Genomic DNA, 15,157 nt, shown 5'->3' on the forward strand with positions numbered 1-15,157 from the left:
ATTCATATATACATTTACCATTAATACAATTTTGTTTTCTCCAGTTTCAAAGATAATTGGAATTTGACTAACCTATCAATATCTTGAAAGAAGGTTGATCACCCATCCCCCGTAAAATGAAGCCAGCGAGAGCCAGTACTAGCTTACATCGATCACCATGCCATTGCCATAATATCACTTTAGAGGTGGGATTCATACACATGCCGACAAACATTATTTCAAAACAGCAAACAGCAGGCTATGTTTTGTGAAGTAGGGGCGCTCGTAGCATGACACACAGGCAGCTGCTATCAAGTAATAATAGCTTACCAACCGGTTGGAAAGAGACATTACACTGCAGATATCCGGTTTGAAGCTCATTAGAGATTATTAGGTAAAACATTTTATTCACAATTAGACAACTATAAATGTAGAATGATCCTGATTTCCTGTCTTATTATAGTCTTCGATGTACAATACATTATACTGGTAATTATGATGATGAAGAAATGATAGGTGATGGGGATTTTCTTGTGTCCCTACGTAGATTGAGATGGGGAGATCACCCCCCCCCCCCTGTTCCCTCCCAAATCTACAACGAGGCAACATTAACGGGAAATAATTTCTAGCACGTATAATCTAAATACAGACATCCAGTAGCTAAGGGGATGACAATTTTAATTAATTTATCTTCTGTTCCTTCGTACACACATCGCACTGAAGGCGAGCCATCCCTGGATTTGTGGCTAACATATCCTCAGATTAAGGGATGAATCAAAAGAGCGGCTTCGAGAAGGGTGAGGAACGCCTGACAACTTCAAAACACAGAGCCAGAATCTTGACCACTGTCATTTGCCCAATGGACCTTCCCCTATCAACAGTTTGTATAATGAACAACGATACCCACCTCATTTTAATCCAAATCTCCTTCAATCCATCGGTTAATTTTGGAATTTGCTACGCCTTGTCCGCCAAAATTAATATACACGTCAATCAAAATAAAGTCAGCTACCAAATTGAGGTGTTCCGTTCATGTGAAACTGTGATATTACCTTCCACAATATTGGTTGTCAGGGATAATCTGATCCTAATCCATAGGTTAAGAACAAGGTTTTACATCGTCATTGTTGTTTTTCCAATACCCCTAACGACCTTTTCTCCTAAATGTATTCGATTGGTCTACAAGCTGTTGGTCTACCTTTCAGACCTCTCTTCTAATTGCCGTTTGGTGTATGCTACACTTGGTTTAATACACGCTTAGTCTAATATTCATTTAGTCTAATAATCATTTAGTCTAATGCCCAGTTGGTCTAATTTTCACTTCGGATGCCTGTTATTTGTCAATTGAAAATTTGGTTCACAGATAATTTAACCATAGATAATTAGTGGTGTTAGACCAAGTAGATATTGGATAAAATGAGTATAGCATAGCATAACTGGAAATTAGACAAACAAGTAAATGGCAATTAGACCAAATGGTTATTAGACGAACTGGGATTAGACCATGTGGGATGAGACCATGAGTAGAGTATATGAAGTGGGTGTTAACCAATTTATATTCTAATAAAGTATATCATAATGAGGAACAAGGCCTGAATAAAAGAAATAAAAAAGACAAATCATAATGCAGTCATCATTAAATGATACGTCATTTCAGGCCCGAATTTCAGGGTGCCCCCATCCCCCAAAAAATTGCACCTCTGACAAGTTTGTATGCAGTACTTCTGTGTGCTCTGCACTGTCTAGCATTTAAAATAAGAGTCTTTAATCATCCAGAATCTGAACAGAGAATTCCCTGATCTGACCAGTAAAATCTCCATGACCTAACCAAGCTCATCAAATCATAACATTGAGAAAGTTACATCAGCGTTTGATAGTCCGTTCCAAGTTTGCTCATGTAAAATGCACACGGATGGGTTGAACAGGCCATGCCAGTTTCCTACCTGAATCAATGTTTCTCTTCAACAACTGGATTATTGGATTGGTAAAGGCTTGCTGGGGAAGTTTCATAATATTAAAAATACAATTTTTTTGCTTTCACTTAGTAAATAAGATCGCATTGATCGATCACATGTACTGAGGGAATTGTTCATATTTTATCATTATTATGCCTAGTGGTAGAGTCGCTGACCGGCAATCAGTAGATGACAAATTCATATCGATCAATGTGATCTTATTTAATGGGGGAAAGCCCAGTAATAACTGTATTATTGTATTCATTTCTGTTTTTCTTTTATTAAGTTACGGAGATGAAGTTGATTTACCTAGTTGATTTTAAAAAGTTCATTTCCACTTGCAAAGTTCCCTTTCCCTAAGTGTGATACACTTGTATAAAACAAATTTTCATGTTTCACAATCAATTTTTTTTTCTACCCATGTGAGCTTTACTCGTTTCTTCTGGCTTCTTCAGACACTTGTTGTTTGTCCACTATCCAGCTTATAAATGCTCGTCTATTTTCTTTCAGATGAGTTCACTGATTCCCCCATCAAAGATTAAAAAAATGCATACAAAGGGACATGCAATCTGCTATGTGTGACACACTATAAAAGAACCGAGTATCAGTCGAAGATCCACGGGGGGGGGGGGGCACATCCGGCCCGTGCCCCGCCCTTTCGAGAGCCATAGTCAATATTTTTAATGTAAATATGCCGTTCTTACACAGATAAGTGTGCCCCCTTGAATGTTACAGCATATATTTTTAATTGCAATTTTTTGATGAGACACAAGTGATTCGTTTTGCTTGTCAATTTTTTTTCGTGGACGAAATGACCTTCAATTTTTGGTATAAACCTTTTTTTTATTTTTTATTGTCGAGTTTTCCTTTGGAAAATCCTGGATCCGCCCCTGGCGAGTATTATATTATTGTTATTATTATTTTCTTGCCCTTCTGAATTTAACCATGTTTATGATTTGATGAGCCTGGATGGATCAGAGAATGCTAGAGACAGCGCAGAAATACAGCAGTGCTACAAATTTTTAATGGGCTGAAATGCACCACTAAATAGTTCTGTATTCAATACCGCTGAAGCGAGAGCAATAAAATTTTCATAGAAGTTTAATAATGAAATAAACTTTCTAGCCTGTACTTAAAAAAAAAACATTTAATAAAGTGAGTCGTATGTCAGAAGGACATCTTTTTGGACGCACTGTATATTAGCGACTCCGTTATTTAGTTCATCTTTAAAAATAAAAATAAAAATGAAAATTGAAATCTGATTTTTATTTTGTTCCCATAATTCATCAAACAGTTTATATGATTAATAAATCCGACATTTTATAATGGGATTGAATTAGAGTAATAAAAAAAAAAGTGTTATTTCAAATCGAACAAATTATAAGAAAGTTTTTGGAGTTGAAAATTGAAATATTTGTAATTTGATTTGAACAAAAAAGTACGAAAAGGATGTGACACTATCACCCCACAATGATGTTATATGTTATGGCGTTAATACAGCCTCGTTCTCTCTATTTAAAAAAATGCAAAATGATGTAAAGTCCATATTTTCACCCGATTTAAAAATAATTCTTACTCTATATTATTTTGTTCATTCTAAACTTGATCTAAGGGTGGAGTTCTCTTTTAATGGTGACTCATAACTTTCAATATTTTGCCAAATACATGTAGTAAATTCAACTTTAGCCAGTGTACACCCTTGTCCTTCTCGTATCATATGTTTTATACGTTGTTCCCACCCCCCCCCCCCAAAAAAAAAATAATAATATAAATAAAATAATAATTCCAAGCCCCCAAAAAGTCGCTGTGGGGGTAAGGTCCCTCTCCCCGGATCCTCCCGTTTTTACAGGATCCACACTTCAACAACTCACATCTATAGATCAACCATTTTCATCGTCTAATTCTCTCTCTCTCTCTCTTTCTCACTCTATCTATCTATCTATCTATCTATCTATCTATCTATCTATCTATCTATCTATCTATCTATCTATCAATAATATATATGTATGTCTGTCTGTCTATCTATCTATCTATCTATCTATCTATCTATCTATCTATCTATCTATCTATCTATCTATCTATCTATCTATTTATTTATTTATTTATCTATCTATATCCATCTCACACGCTCACACCCACTATCTCTCTGTTTCTATCTATCCATCTCACACCCACTATCTCCCTGTTTCTATCTATCCATCTCACACCCACTATCTCTCTGTTTCTTTCTATCCATCTCACACGCTCACACCCACTATCTCTCTGTTTCTATCTATCCATCTCACACACTCACACCCACTATCTCTCTGTTTCTATCTATCCATCTCACACCCACTATCTCTCTGTTTCTATCTATCCATCTCACACGCTCACACCCACTATCTCTCTGTTTTTATCTATCCATCTCACACGCTCACACCCACTATCTCTCTGTTTCTATCTATCCATCTCACACACTCACACCCACTATCTCTCTGTTTCTATCTATCCATCTCACACGCTCACACCACTATCTCTCTGTTTCTATCTATCCATCTCACACGCTCACACCCACTATCTCTCTGTTTTTATCTATCCATCTCAGACGCTCACACCCACTATCTCTCTGCTTCTATCTATCCATCTCACACGCTCACACCCACTATCTCTCTGTTTCTATCTATCCATCTCACACGCTCACACCCACTACCTCTCTGTTTCTATCTATCCATCTCACACGCTCACACCCACTATCTCTCTGTTTCTATCTATCCATCTCACACCCACTATCTCTCTGTTTCTATCTATATCCATCTCACACGCTCACATCCACTATCTCTCTGTTTCTATCTATCCATCTCACACGCTCACACCCACTATCTCTCTGTTTCTATCTATCCATCTCACACGCTCACACCCACTATCTCTCTGTTTTTATCTATCCATCTCACACGCTCACACCCACTATCTCTCTGTTTTTATCTATCCATCTCACACGCTCACACCCACTATCTCTCTGTTTTTATCTATCCATCTCAGACGCTCACACCCACTATCTCTCTGCTTCTATCTATCCATCTCACACGCTCACACCCACTATCTCTCTGTTTCTATCTATCCATCTCACACGCTCACACCCACTACCTCTCTGTTTCTATCTATCCATCTCACACGCTCACACCCACTATCTCTCTGTTTCTATCTATCCATCTCACACCCACTATCTCTCTGTTTCTATCTATATCCATCTCACACGCTCACATCCACTATCTCTCTGTTTTTATCTATCCATCTCAGACGCTCACACCCACTATCTCTCTGCTTCTATCTATCCATCTCACACGCTCACACCCACTATCTCTCTGTTTCTATCTATCCATCTCACACGCTCACACCCACTACCTCTCTGTTTCTATCTATCCATCTCACACGCTCACACCCACTATCTCTCTGTTTCTATCTATCCATCTCACACCCACTATCTCTCTGTTTCTATCTATATCCATCTCACACGCTCACATCCACTATCTCTCTGTTTTTATCTATCCATCTCACACGCTCACATCCACTATCTCTCTGTTTCTATCTATCCATCTCACACGCTCACACCCACTATCTCTCTGTTTCTATCTATCCATCTCACACGCTCACATCCACTATCTCTCTGTTTCTATCTATCTATCTCACACGCTCACACCCACTATCTCTCTGCTTCTATCTATCCATCTCACACGCTCACATCCACTATCTCTCTGTTTCTATCTATCCATCTCACACGCTCACACCCACTATCTCTCTGTTTCTATCTATCCATCTCACACGCTCACACCCACTATCTCTCTGCTTCTATCTATCCATCTCACACGCTCACACCCACTATCTCTCTGTTTCTATCTATCCATCTCACACGCTCACATCCACTATCTCTCTGTTTTTATCTATCCATCTCACACGCTCACACCCACTATCTCTCTGTTTCTATCTATCCATCTCACACGCTCACACCCACTATCTCTCTGTTTTTATCTATCCATCTCACACGCTCACATCCACTATCTCTCTGTTTCTATCTATCTATCTCACACCCACTATCTCTCTGCTTCTATCTATCCATCTCACACGCTCACAACCACTATCTCTCCGTTTCTATCTATCCATCTCACACGCTCACACCCACTATCTCTCTGTTTCTATCTATCCATCTCACACGCTCACACCCACTATCTCTCTGCTTCTATCTATCCATCTCACACGCTCACACCCACTATCTCTCTGTTTCTATCTATCCATCTCACACGCTCACACCCACTATCTCTCTGTTTCTATCTATCCATCTCACACGCTCACACCCACTATCTCTCTGTTTCTATCTATCCATCTCACACGCTCACACCCACTATCTCTCTATTTCTATCTATCAATCTCACACGCTCACATCCACTATCTCTCTGTTTCTATCTATCCATCTCACACGCTCACACCCACTATCTCTCTGCTTCTATCTATCCATCTCACACGCTCACACCCACTATCTCTCTGTTTCTATCTATCAATCTCACACGCTCACACCCACTATCTCTCTGTTTCTATCTATCAATCTCACACGCTCACACCCACTATCTCTCTGCTTCTATCTATCCATCTCACACGCTCACACCCACTATCTCTCTGTTTCTATCTATCCATCTCATACGCTCACATCCACTATCTCTCTGTTTCTATATATCTATCTCACTCGCTCACACCCACTATCTCCCTGCTTCTATCTATCCATCTCACACGCTCACACCCACTATCTCTCTGTTTCTATCCATCCATCTCACACACTCTCATCCACTATCTCTCTGTTTCTATCTATCTATCTCACTCGCTCACACCCACTATCTCCCTGCTTCTATCTATCCATCTCACACGCTCACACCCACTATCTCTCTGTTTCTATCCATCCATCTCACACACTCTCATCCACTATCTCTCTGTTTCTATCTATCCGTCTCACACGCTCACACCCACTGTCTCTCTATTTCTCTCTCGTCCTCCTCATCATCTGTCGTGTTTTATTGGTGGTACTAGTGTTCTGTGTCCGTTCCGAGCATAGACTGAATACCATCAACCAGCTACTGACATTTTCCCCTTACTAGATTCCACTCACAGAGATGATCCCAGAAGGGTGGAGGTCAAGAGGTTAAAAGACAAAAAGAAGAACGGAAGGAGGATAGGACGAAAGAAGGAGAAAAGAACTGCATGAAGAAAAAATATGAAACATGAATGAAGAAAATAAAATCTTAACGAAAAGACGATGAAATTACGAAGAGAAGATTATACCCCCGTCAAATTGCAGGATGTTATAACCCTTCCCGATCATGCCGATAATGAGATAAGGAGAAACGATAGCAATGTTAACTAAAATTCAATACATATAAATAAATACACATGAATAATGGTGCAATGTGCAATGATCCATAAAAAGGGGGTGAATAATAAAATGAAGAAAAGTCATGAAGGAAAAAAGCATATTCGACATACAGCCATTTTTTCTATAGGCTTAGATATCATAATATTTTGACAATCGAATTAATTTTTCATATCAGAAATCTTACAACAACAATAACAAAATAATGTATTGATAATGACTTCCTTGGCATCAAAATAGGAATATGCCTAATTAAAAAATATAGCATATATTATTCGAGGAGCTAATGATTATACATAAGTATAATTATTTGATTAGTATTTTCTAGTTATTACAAATCTCCAGAAAAAAGTATAAATTCATTATAATTTCTCGATTGATTGGGGTAAAATGCGAAATTAATACTAATCTCAGGTCCTTGTATGGAAATACTAAACTGTTGTACGTAACATGTATCCGAACTCAGAAACACCTGAATGAAATCTGCTTGAATTCTGAAAGACTTTATTGCAAGACCGCAAAAATTTTTGGCGAATACCTGCATGAGACGTGGCACGCAGGTAATATTGATTTAAATTTGAAAGGTTGATCTTGAAATAGTTTCATCTCCAGACGATTTTGCAGTATGGCGTCAGGAATGGGCAATGATACCCTTTCATGATGCCACCAAAAACACGCCATGTTGTCTCCTCATATCCTATGACACCATCTCACATAAGGCGCACAACCATGTCAGATATTCGTGAATGTTGATGTAAAACGGTGACACCTCGTTTAATGTTTCCCGGTCTAAGGCCATCCACCGAAAACTATACCATCAATGTCAACATACACGAATAGTACGAAAAACAACCCTATGCCTGTCAAAGTCCTGGGTTGCAGGGATGGCGACAAAACGATGTTTTAAAGTTATAACCTTTAATATTTATATACGCGGCTTGTTGTTTTACAAAATACAAGCGAAGGAATAAGATTGTTTCGTCCCATGTCAATAGAAGTATGACTGTAATCATGATAATCGTATTTAACCTGTTCAGTGTTATGCCTATTACCCTGCATTAACAAAAACGGGTAAAATGCATAGTGGTTGATTGAAAGTCCATTCTTTTGGTGCTCAAAGTAGCTGAATATATTTGGTTTACATGCATGTATTGTGTGTTTCCAGTAATGGCGCAGTCACATTTACCCTACGGCGGCCGCACGGCGAGTCGAAAACAGTCGTTTTAATGTGTTTTGTATCGGGTTCATAATAGGTTGTTTGAATGAAAATTTAACAAAACGGCTGTTTTCGACTCGACGTACGACCGCCGTTGGCATAGTAGGGGAAATGCGACTGCAACATTTAATACTAAGGAACAGATTTATTCTACGTTTCAAGAGATTGATTGATTGCTTTTATTTCTGCATTCAATGTATCGGATATAAGTTTACAAGGTAATATGTACAAATATACGTGTACATATAACAACTTGATAAAATAGTTGTAGTATAAGCATTATATCAATTATGTTTGTTTAAAATGTATTACTCATTACACAAAGTGACAGTTTAAAAGAATGCAGGAGACCGCCATAGTGAGCAATTAAACTTGATATCGATGGTGGCCTTGTAAAAAAAGATACATGTATTTCTTCATTCATCATCAAGTGGGTGCAATGCATTTGCAGGTGGAGTTGGTGTTTTAACTTAAAGAGTGTGATGCATAAGGTTGAATGGTGTTAAGATTACCTTTCAAAGGGTATATTTATTGTTGACCTTCACTTAATATTGTTTGGGCAATTATTCAAAATATCGGGACCATAATGTCGAATGGATTTATGGGTTATTAATAACTTGGGGTTAGTGAGATGGATGTTTCCAGATATACGGGTTGGATAGGAGTGGACAGACCTATTAAATCTGAACATATTATCAAAAGATGGAGTAAGTTGATTATTGATATACTTAAACATAAAGATTGCTATTTGAATCGTATTCATATAAAAAAAATTGTTAATGTTTTAAGTTCATGAAACTGGGGGTCAGGGTGTTCTAAGTAATGTGATCCTGTATACATATGAACAGCTCTCATTTGTAGTTTGAAGATATAATTGAGTTAAAAAAACAAACACACAAATAGCCCAAACGGCCGGGCATAACAGAATGTTATTATAAGGGAAGACTAAAGAATTGTACAATGTTTCATGAGGAAGAAGAAATTCATACTGAAAATAATCTCAATATTTTTTAAAACGCAGATTGTAACATGATGTATGTATATTGATTCCAGGTCCAAAATTAATCTATGATTTCACCTACGAGTTTTGAGTTATTTTCTGTACTTTTTCCGTCAATGTTACATGTAAATCGGTGTTATTTTTATGGGAATGATGTTTCTAAAATACAGTGTACATAAAATTGTCTTTTTTGTATTTATAGAAAGATTATTGGCTTTAAACGTTTTTGATACGTTGCTGATACGCGATTAATTATTTGTTTAATGAATTAAGGTCTATGTGAGAATTAAATGTGTTTGCGTCGTCAGCAAATAAGAAAAATAACGCCAAACAGTGGAAGTTTGGATAATGTCATCAACATAGAGTAAAAATGAAAGTGGGCCTATAATGGAACCTTGAGGAACACCGCAGCGAACAAAAAGAGAATTAGAATCATTATTGTTAAAAGTTATTATATTTAAATGAGCTTTAAACCATGAAAGAGCTTGACCTCGTATTTTGTGATGGTTGAGTTTGGAAAGTAAAATAACGTGGTTAAGGGTGTCAAATGCTTTAGGTTACAGAAAATACCAATTAAGTATTCTCAGCTAAACATCTGTAAGTTTGTCATTGGAAGTGATGCCAAGTCTGTTGAGTTATTTTTCCTGAAGCTATATTGACTGCAGTTAAGAATGTTGTAATTGTTGATAAATTAAAAGTCTTATGTAAAAAAATTCAAGAATTTTAGATATGCTTTGAAATAAAGAGATGGGACGATAATTACTGATTTCGTGAAGATCATCTTTTTAAAAGCATTTGATTGACTTTTGCTATCTTAAATGAATCTTGGAAAACGCCTTGAGTTTAATATGTAAGTCAGATTGTGATTTATTTGTTAAAGTAAAGACACTGAAAATAAATTATAAAGAAGAATAAAACACGAATAGAATGGAGAAGGATTAATTTCTTATAAATGTGTGTGTCTTTGACATGAATTCATCCACATATTTCCACATGTCCTATTTTTTTTATTTACAAAAGAAAAACAAAGTTCCAAATTGGGGGAACTTCGCCCCCTTGGTGTGGCCACCATTTACCATATTAAAAGAGATCGAGTTTACTGTAATCTCTGACTCGGAAACGTTTCGTGTCGGAGGCACGAATGCAAAAGGCTTTATAATCACACACCTTTTTGTACTTTAAGCCGCCTAGACACAACACCATTTTTAAACCTTCTAAGACGATTATAAGATTATAAATCTATTTATATCACCATTTTCGCTATTTAGTACATTTCCTTGTAAACCAAAATAAAATGTTTCTCCCCATGTTTATTTCAGTTATCCGTGGGAAAAATCAAACATCGTTGAAATAGTCATTAGTCCCGGAGATGAAGGCTAAAACATTAACGGGTTTGTACTTTTGCATTTAATTTGGTCCATTTAAGGTGAAGTAACCCAAGCAAAATAGCTTAGAATAAATAAAGGAGAATCAAACAAACACATTAAAAATATCATTAAAATAGGATGTAAAATAAAAAAAGTAATGACATTTTTTAGCTTCACTTACTTTAAAAGTCAAGCCCACCCCCAAAAGGTTGACTTGAGTCAATAGAGAAAAATCAAACATGGATCACGCTGAAAATTCCATAAAAAAATCGGATGTAAGTAAAATACAAAAGTTATGACATTTCATAGTTTTCCTTCTTTTTCACAAAATATGCACAGCTGAGTTGTATTCAAATGAGAGAGTCAATGTTATACACTTTTCAATTGCTTTTTTTTTTATTGTTTGAATTTATAGAATATTTCAATTTTTACAGATTTGACAACAAAGATTTTATTGATTGAACCGCGAAATGTTAAAACAAATATTTCCATATGTTCAGAGAGGAAAAAAATTATATTCGCATGGCAGTGAGGAGAGAATGAAGATATTCCATGTGATAAAATACAAAAGAAAGAGTGATTGGTGATATCATCGGTACCCTCGTTTGCATACCCGGCCGACAAGGATGTGCAAAGTATTTTGTTAAATTAAGCGAAACTTTGAAATGTCACAATCTTCTTATTTTGAATCAGATTTTGATAAAATTTTCAGTGTTATTCAAATAAACTTTTTGTTGGGTTGGACTTGTCTTTTAACAAAACAGCTATTATGCATATACTGGTCGGTATGAGGAATCTGAATTGCCATCCACTCAATTTATTTTCTTTTGTATTTGATTATAAGATATATGTCATTTTAATTTTTCTTTATTTAAACGTGGAAACAATGTTTGGTTCCTTCCTGAACATGTGAAAACGCAATTGTTGTAACTTATTGTTACTCAATGAAAAATTCCTTAATATCAACTCTGAAAATAGAATATACTATATTATGTATTCATGTGATGAAATGCAAAAAAAAAGGTGTTTCACATTACTCATTCTTTCATCATTTTTGATGGGCATAGAGCTGATTTTTTTATAAGCAAAACTTTAAAATGTCATGACTTCTTATTTAACACCTGATATGATGAAATTGTAAGTATTGTGGTTGTTTGATTTTCTCCATTTCGTTGAAATGAAATTTTAGCTGAGTTTATGGACCTGACCTTTGAATAACTTGTACAATCAAGCAGGGGCGTGAAAGGGGATGGGACGAGGACCAATTATTTTTTCTTCTCAATTGAATCGCGGGTATCGTCCTTTACCTCTCTTTTCGATGTTTTCCTCCCCCCCTCTTTTTTTTTCTTACCACTACCATTAAAAATCATAGGATGGATGGTCGCCTGCTGCCACCCCCCCCCCGGAGCACCGCCTGTGCAATCAAACACAATGAAATAATGGTATTCACATGAATCTGCCATCCAGCCAACGCGATCTAAAGCAACCAAGGCGACGAAATGTATTTGAATTCTATAGAAGAAAGTCGGTTGGTTCAGTTGCTTTCTGCATTTCCAGTCTCTTAGGTGTGAAAGAATTCTTTATTCAACCCTCGAATGTAACCAGGAGTAGCCTCTCAGGTAGTGTCAGGAATTCATCATGTTTGACTAAGAGCATATTTATTGAGTAATCGTGCTTTATTCTTCATGTTTGCTCTCCCCAAAAAGATTTCAGGTTCGCTGACCGAGTTCTGCAATTGTCCTTCTTCATTCAGCAGGGATAGAAAGAAAATCTATAGGATTAACCCACGCCAAACTGTCACTCCGATTTTGTCGGGTGCGTTAACCACGTGATCTCTGTCTCTGACGTACAGATGGGAGCTTTGGGGCCGTGAACCCCCAAAAATGTGCACGACCAATGAAACAAGGAGAAAGGGGAAGGAAAAGCAGTGAGACATAACATTATTCTCTGAATATCATGTTAAAATTTGTCAAAAATTAGATTATTGAAAGTGTAAAAAAAAAATGCTAGCAATTTATGAATTTTGCTCACTACGCCAGTGCCTGGCCCCTAATTATGCTACTGATCGCTGTAATAGACCCTAAACGCTATGATATCCGTCAATTACATAATAAGGATGTTCACAATACTTCATTTCTTCTTCATTTTATTTTGAAAAAAAAAATCATCCGAAAATCTTAGCTCGGAGTGACATGTGATGATATGTATTAACGTCGATGTAGATCACATCATCTTAGCATTTTTCATTTGATTATTTGCTCTGTTTTTGTTAAGGGTTTGGAGAGTTGACAATTGTATTAACCTTTCGAAACTTTGTATATTATGTTACATAACTTGAACACGTGACGTTAATGATTGTTCGAAATGAAACCACATAGTTAGTCGATCTATGCATAGTATTTGGAATATATTTGAGCATATGGTTTTATGGCTTCTCTTAGCATTAATTGTTTTCCTCTCTTTTGTCAAAAGCTTTAAGAATTCGCATTGGTGCATATAATTCATAATTTCACGAAATGAATATAACTGTATGACTTGATCACGTGACCTGAGTGATTGCATAATAGTTCAAACTAAACCCATATAGTGTTGAAACATATTTTATCTGTTCAAAAATATACCTCCCTTTAAACTATTAAAATGGCCCAGGAATGAGCCCAGGGATTCATACGATATAAACCTTGAAAAGTAGGGTGTTATTAAACCATGAAAGAAACGAAAGAATGATAGTCTTCGAATATTATAAATTCTTCCGTCGTATATATAACTTCTCATAAGTAAGTTGAAGCCTTTATTATTATTATTATTATTATCTATTATTATCATACACCACAATTTAGGTGTGTCTATGTTGATATGTTTACATAGTTTCCTAAAAGGAAAAGATTACAGTTGAATATAATTTTTTTTAATTATTTCAATGGTTTGTCAATTTTTTCTGCAGGTGTTTCTGCATTTTAAAAAAATATAAATCAATAATGAATTAACATGTCCACATAATAACACAGATATAAATGAATACATTTTTAATGTGACTATCGAAGGGATAAATAATACTGATAAAGACTGATAATTAAATTATACATAATACATTGTGATATGGTAAGTTCAGTAAAATACAGGGGTCAGCAATTTTAATCACAAAATATGTTAGAAATTATATAGCAGCCAGGAGAGAGGGCTTCATGAAAACCATCATTAAATATATTTTGACAAAATGATGTTACGAAATTTAAAAAAAATATTGAAAATTAGAAACTCGGTTGGGAAGAATATGAAATTGATTTTGGTAAAAAGAAGTGCAAGTGCATGCACGTGGGTCAGTGCAGGTGATAGAATTATGTATACTTAGAAGTAAGAAACTTTAATTACAGGTATACATTCTACGATGGTATAAATTCATTTTAATTCCGAAAATATGCCAAACATTTTAGAGAGGGGAAACATTGCGGATGGGCCACAGTTCTTAAAAGTTAACGAGCGATCAAGAATTTTCAACTTTTTTTTAAAAAATACATTGTGATATGGTAAGTTCAGTAAAATACAGGGGTCAGCAATTTTAATCACAAAATATGTTAGAAATTATATAGCAGCCAGGAGAGAGGGCTTCATGAAAACCATCATTAAATATATTTTGACAAAATGATGTTACGAAATAAAAAAAAAAAATTGAAAATTAGAAACTCGGTTGGGAAGAATATGAAATTGATTTTGGTAAAAAGAAGTGCAAGTGCATGCACGTGGGTCAGTGCAGGTGATAGAATTATGTATACTTAGAAGTAAGAAACTTTAATCACAGGTATACATTCTACGATGGTATAAATTCATTTTAATTCCGAAAATATGCCAAACATTTTAGAGAGGGGAAACATTGCGGATGGGCCACAGTTCTTAAAAGTTAACGAGCGATCAAGAATTTTCAACTTTTTAAAAAGAAAATCAATTTTGTGATAGATTTTGACATAATATTCATAAATTGCTATCAAATTTTCCCTTTTCAATGGTTCCTCCCCTTTCTTATTATTTTTTCTAATTTTTCCACGGTCGTGAAGGGATCCAGTGCCCCAACGTCCCCCCTCCCATCTACTCTAGATGTCATCTTCATCGAACCAGAAATAACACAGTATATTTTCATCACTTTTAAATTTGTTCAGGTTTATGATATCAAATGATCATTACCCCCTTTGGAATTTCTAGAATTTATTTTTACGAACTTGATGTCCAACGAACAATTGCTGGCGAAAGTAA

This window comes from Lytechinus pictus, chromosome 7, assembly GCF_037042905.1.
Source record: "Lytechinus pictus isolate F3 Inbred chromosome 7, Lp3.0, whole genome shotgun sequence".
In the NCBI taxonomy this organism is placed as follows: Eukaryota; Metazoa; Echinodermata; class Echinoidea; order Temnopleuroida; family Toxopneustidae; genus Lytechinus; species Lytechinus pictus.